This window comes from Ziziphus jujuba, chromosome 11 (assembly GCF_031755915.1).
Source record: "Ziziphus jujuba cultivar Dongzao chromosome 11, ASM3175591v1".
NCBI lineage: Eukaryota > Viridiplantae > Streptophyta > Magnoliopsida > Rosales > Rhamnaceae > Ziziphus > Ziziphus jujuba.
Window position 1 is genome coordinate 23,516,214 of NC_083389.1, and position 6,000 is coordinate 23,522,213.

A 6,000-nucleotide genomic window follows, 5' to 3' on the forward strand; every position below is an offset into this window, starting at 1 on the left:
CAGGAATAGATATAGGTGCTGTTTTAATGTAGGAGGGAAAACGAATTGCTTATTTTAGTGAAAAGCTAAGTGGGGCAGCCTTAAATTATCCAACTTATGACAAAGAGCTATATGCATTGGTTAGAGCATTGGAGACATGGCAGCACTACTTATGGCCTAAAGAGTTTGTGATTCATACAGATCATGAGTTCTTGAAGCATATAAAGGGATAAGGAAAGCTCAATAGGTGCCATGACAAGTGGATGGAATTTCTTGAGACGTTTCCCTATGTTATTCGCTACAAGCAAGATAAGAAAAATATTGTAGCTGATGCATTATCACGCAGTATATACTACTTTCTACTTTAGATGCTAAATTACTTGGTTTTGATCAAATTAAAGAATTATATGCTTTAGATCATGACTTTGGTGAAATTTACAAACTTTGTGAAAAGCATGCTGAGAGAAAGTTTAATAGATTTGAGGGATTCTTGTTTAGAGAAAATAAACTTTGTGTGCCAAATTGTTCTTTGCATGATTTACTTGTTAGAGAATCTCATGGTGGGGGATTAATGGGACACTTTGGAATAGCTGAAATCTTAGCTGTTCTACAAGATCACTTCTCTTGGTCACATATGAAAAGAGATGTAGAAAGAATTTGTGATAGATGCATTAAATGTAAGCAATCTAAATTACGGCTGCAACCATATGGGTTGTATGTGCCATTTCCTATACCTAACCACCTTTGGGTAGATATTTCTATGGACTTTGTTTTAGGGTTGCCTAGAACAAAGAATGGTAGGGATTCAATTTTTGTGGTTATGGATAGGTTTTCTAAAATGACACATGTTATTGCATGTCATAAAATCGATTATGCATCTTATATTGTTGATTTGTTCTTTAAAAAAATTGTTAGGTTGCATGGAATACCTAGAACAATTGGATTTGATAGAGATGCAAAATTCTTGAGTTACTTTGGGAAAACATTGTGGGCTAAGTTGGGTACTAAATTGTTATTTTCTACTACTTGTCATCCACAAACTGATGGACAAACAGAGGTAATAAATAAAATTGTCTACTTTGTTGCGTGCTTTGATAAGTAAGAATATCAAAACTTGAGAAGAATGTTTACCTCATATTGAATTTGCTTACAATATATCTGTACATTCAGCCACTAAATTTTCACCTTTTGAAATTGTATATGGTTTTAATCCTTTAATTCCATTGGATTTAACACCTTTATCTTTGAATAAGCATGCTACTTTGGATGGGAAAAAAAAGCTGATTTTGTTAGGCAACTACATGGGAAGGCTAAAGCTTATATTGAGAGAAGAACCGAACAATACATGAAGCAAGCAAACAAAGGGCGCCCACAAGTTGTTTTTGAGCCTGAAGATTGAGTTTGGTTGCATTTGAGAAATAAAAGATTTACTGCACAATGAAAGTCTAAACTCATGCTACGTGGAGATGGTCCATTTCAAATATTGGAGAGACTTAATGACAATGCTTACAAATTAGATCTTTCAGGTGAGTATAATGTCAGTGCTACCTTTAATGTCGCTGATTTATTTCCTTTTTCTACAGGTGATGATTTGAGGACAAATCGTTCTCAAAAGGAGGGAATGATAAGAACATGATCAGGAGCACCCCAAGATGGAGTGCATTTGAGGACAAATCCTTCTCAAGAGGAGGGGAATGATAAGGACATGATCAGGAGCACCCCAAGATGGAGTACAGAGCCACTTCAAATCTCTATGGGACCAATAACCAGGGTAAGAGCAAAGAGATTTAAAGAAGTACTAAATAGTTTGAACCAGGAAGTGTTCACATCTCAAGGAAGTAGGTTCATTACTGAAGATGAATCAAAATTGGTCTATATGATTGGAACGGTGGATGCCAACATAAAAGATAGCTTAATGCAAGGAATCCTACAACATGGTGATGTGGCAAGTTTTGATGACATGGATGGTGACGTGGCATCCTATAGTGACATGATACTTTTACCATGTCGAGGGTGATATGCGCTTTCATGGCTTCCAACTAAGCTAAGCTGAATTTTATAATTAGGAAAACATTGATTTTTATTTATGTCTTGATTGGATTTTGGCATGCTGCCTATTTACTTCCCTAATTTAGTTTTTATTAGGTTTTTAAATTGCTTTCCTAATTTTATTAGAGTTGAATTGGTCAAAGTATTAAAGACCATTCAAATTAGGAAACTAGGAGCCAAATTAGGTTTCCTAAACCTAACCACATTAGGTTTCCTAAACCTAACCAAATTAGGTTTCGTAAACCTAATTTTTGTCCATCTTTATTTTTAGTAAATTTAGTAAAGCTTTGTAATTTATTTTGTCTATTTAAAGGCACAAAAGTCATGAATAAAAATTAGATTACAATTTTGATTCAAAGTGAGAGTGATTCTTTTGGTTCTTTAAGAATTATATTGAACTTTTCAAGCTTTGCTTGTGGAGTTCAAATTTGACTTATCAATAGGTTATATCGCACCTTATTGTGGCATTTTCACCATACCAAGGTTCTTAGCTCAAATATAGGTAAATGGTTGAGGTCTTCCATTGATAACTTGTAATTAGACGGTCCAAATCAATCTTTGTTATGGATTTAGAGGCAAGTCACTTTAGGTTTGTATTAGGCATGATTGTTTTCACTCCTCGTTAGTTGTTTCAACTTTACTTTCTCAAAATTCTATATTAGCTCCTTCACTCAGCTTGATTGAATAGCTACCATTCACTTGGCTAACCACAAGTTGTAAATCATTGTACATCATTACTGAGGTGGCTCTGAATCTCTCTGCTAGCCTAGGTTTTGCTATCAGTGCTTCATGTTTTGCCTCATTATTGGATGCTTTGAAACCAACCTTAGTGAATGCTCAACAATGTCTCCATTCGGGCTCTTCAAAGGTGTTCCAGCACTGCTTTCCTTCGGAGTTGGATAGTCCATGCACATATAATGTCCACTCGATCCAAAACGTGTCTGTCTCGGTTTTTGCATCTTTGGTAGATACTTAGAATTTTGCCACGAAATCTGCCAACACTTAGGATTTTATAGAATTTTAAGGGACATACCTGATATCAAACTTTCCAAGCTCGTTGCCCATATGCCATCCTCTTTGTAAGATCTAGCTTATGAAGGATTGCCTGTAGTGGGTAGGTAGTCACAACTTTGATTGTGTGGCATTGGAAAGTAGTTTTAGATTTTGGGCCATTATCACTAGAGCATACACCAGTTTTTCCATTAACGAATACCCTATCTTCCAATTGAACAGAACCTTGCTAATACCAAATATGGGCCATACCAATTAAAGAGAAAAAATTAGTAATTTCTCAACCATAATTGAAACGATCCCGAAAGCTTGGTTGGACTTTCTTGGTTTTAACATTATAACATATGGAGTTTCGCTTATTGGTGCAAAAAACCCATTTTTTTTTTTATTATGATTATTTTGTTTAAAGGCCACATACTTTTGTTACGAGTTATATAATAGATAAAAAAAAAAAATATTTGTTTTTCTTAAACAGCAAAACTTATTGATGAAGAAAAAAGGGGTTAAGTTGGGAAGAAAGCTGGAAAGGTCATCACAATTATTTATTTCTTGTTACTGTTAGAGATCGTCGTCACATGCCAACCTTGAACTCTTGTGTGGATCTTTTCACATTTAACGCACAACTAACAGTTTCATAATTCATATGTCATTGTTTTATTAGATAATTTTTAGTTTAATTTGTTAAATATTAGTTAATTTGGTTTGTTTAAATTTTGTAGTCACGTGTCCAAACCTCCTATAAATTAGACTGCATAACCAAGGAATGTAACTATATGTGCATGTGTGTAAATAAGTTTACTTTGCCAAGAATGAAAAAAATAGGGTTTATTTTTTATTTTTTATTTTTTCCTAAACTCATTATATTACATAAGTTTCGAAAATATTGTAGGGTAATAAAAGTTGCACAAGTGGTGTCCATATACAAATAAGAACTTTATTGCCAAAGTTTATACAAACTGCTACTATTCTGTTAAAATAAATATGGATTTTGGAAATGCATTAGTAATGTCTTCGCTGTGACTGATTGATACCTTCAGATACTTCTACTAATTTCGTATTATATGTGGTTATCTAAAATCACAACACAACATTCTATGAGCTAAAAGCTTAGTGAGTAATTAAACTATGTGATGCAATGTCATGCCTACTATATTTTAAAAGACCAAGGAAATTTTGATACTTGGAATCTCTTTCATATTATGCTTGTGGACTTTACCATCAATGTGTTCAACAGAAACAACATAGACTAATCACATTGATCTCAATATCAACAACATCAAAATACAAATTATATCATTACATACTCATCAAAATATATAATAACATAGTTTAACCACATTTAGAGTTGTGATTTCATGTGCAAGTTTAATTACCTAGAAAATATGAAACTTCGCTAATTCTTGGAATTATCGCCAAGTCCTATAAAAATAGGGCATAACATAAATCCGTATATGTACCTAACACTTAAAACTCTTACCAAATGAAAAAAATTGAAACTTAACTATTTTTAAAGTACAAACGCAAAAATATACTTTTATCAATCTTATCAAACCACTAAACTTGCTAGGACAATTTCCAAAGTTTGACAGAGATTCCTAACCTAAGATTTTCCAAAAACAATCTAAATATATAAAGTAAATTGCTGCAAATTTTCAAGTCCAAAGGATAATGCCAAATATCTTAAATCACATCCACAGCTCAATATACAAAACTGCCCAATATTAAAATCAGTTTCAAGCATCCAACTTCTAAAACTCACCATAATTCATATAAACTTTCAATAAAGCTATAATTTCAAATCGCAAGCTAACATATTAAAATACATGAATAACAAAATTCAGCTTAACTAGACATCTTTAAGGCACTCAATGAGACACAATTTTAAGGTGATCTACATTGTGTAGAAAACAGGGTAGTTTTCCTGTCCGAACTATAAAAGATCATAACATCTTCAGTTTCTTTCTCAAATAAGGTAATTCAAATGTCTAGGATATCTAGTTTCAAATGGTTTAGGTCTCAGTTTATTCCCACCCCTATGGCCTATTAAAACATGATATAAAATGAAATAAAGGACTGTAAAAGTACTTTTTAGAGATTTCAGATTGAACATAATAGCTTAGAAAAATTCTTAAACATTCTGCATAATAGATATATAGAGTCCATAAAATTTTCCAATAAATATAATCATAAAAAATTTCCAGATTTGATACTAACACCTTAAGGAATGTGTGTATTCAGCTTAAAAGCATATTTCTAGATTGGTTTATCAATAAAGTAGAGTTAGAAATACTTACTAAAACAAAATTCTTAGACAAAAATTTAGGTCTAACTTGACTGAATCATAAATCGGTAAAAATAAAATGTTTTTGAGTTATTCGAAATCCTAGACTGCATATTTTTAAATCTAGTTTCGAGTAATAGAAAATGAAAAATATATATGTAAAATATGGGATAAAATAAAATCATAAAGTGATAAAATTATATAAGTATGTGTGTAATAATAAATGTATAAGTAATTATTAAAATGTTTTATTGAATTTCAAAATATCTAAGTCATTTCATGATTTGAAGAAATTTTTTTTTAAACAAACGTTACTCGTCCAGGGGATGTGGCTAAATTGTTGGATTTTTTCAAAATAGAAATAAAATACAGGATCTATATATAAATATGAGGTTTTATTTATTTATTTTTTAATAAAAATAAGAGATTTTATTTAATTTTTTTATTTTAAAAATTATAAATTATCTCAAATTCCATTTTTATAATTAAATTTATACTTTTATAACAAAGAGATGCTCAACCGTGATCTTATCTTGATGTTGAAGCTGTATAATAAAAAAGAAAAATTAAAAACAGTTATTGATGACGTGGGAGGCCTTAGACCACTGTTTAAATAAACTGACTGAAAAAAAAAAAAAAATAAATGAAAAAAAAAAAGAAAAAAAAAAAAAAAAAAAGAA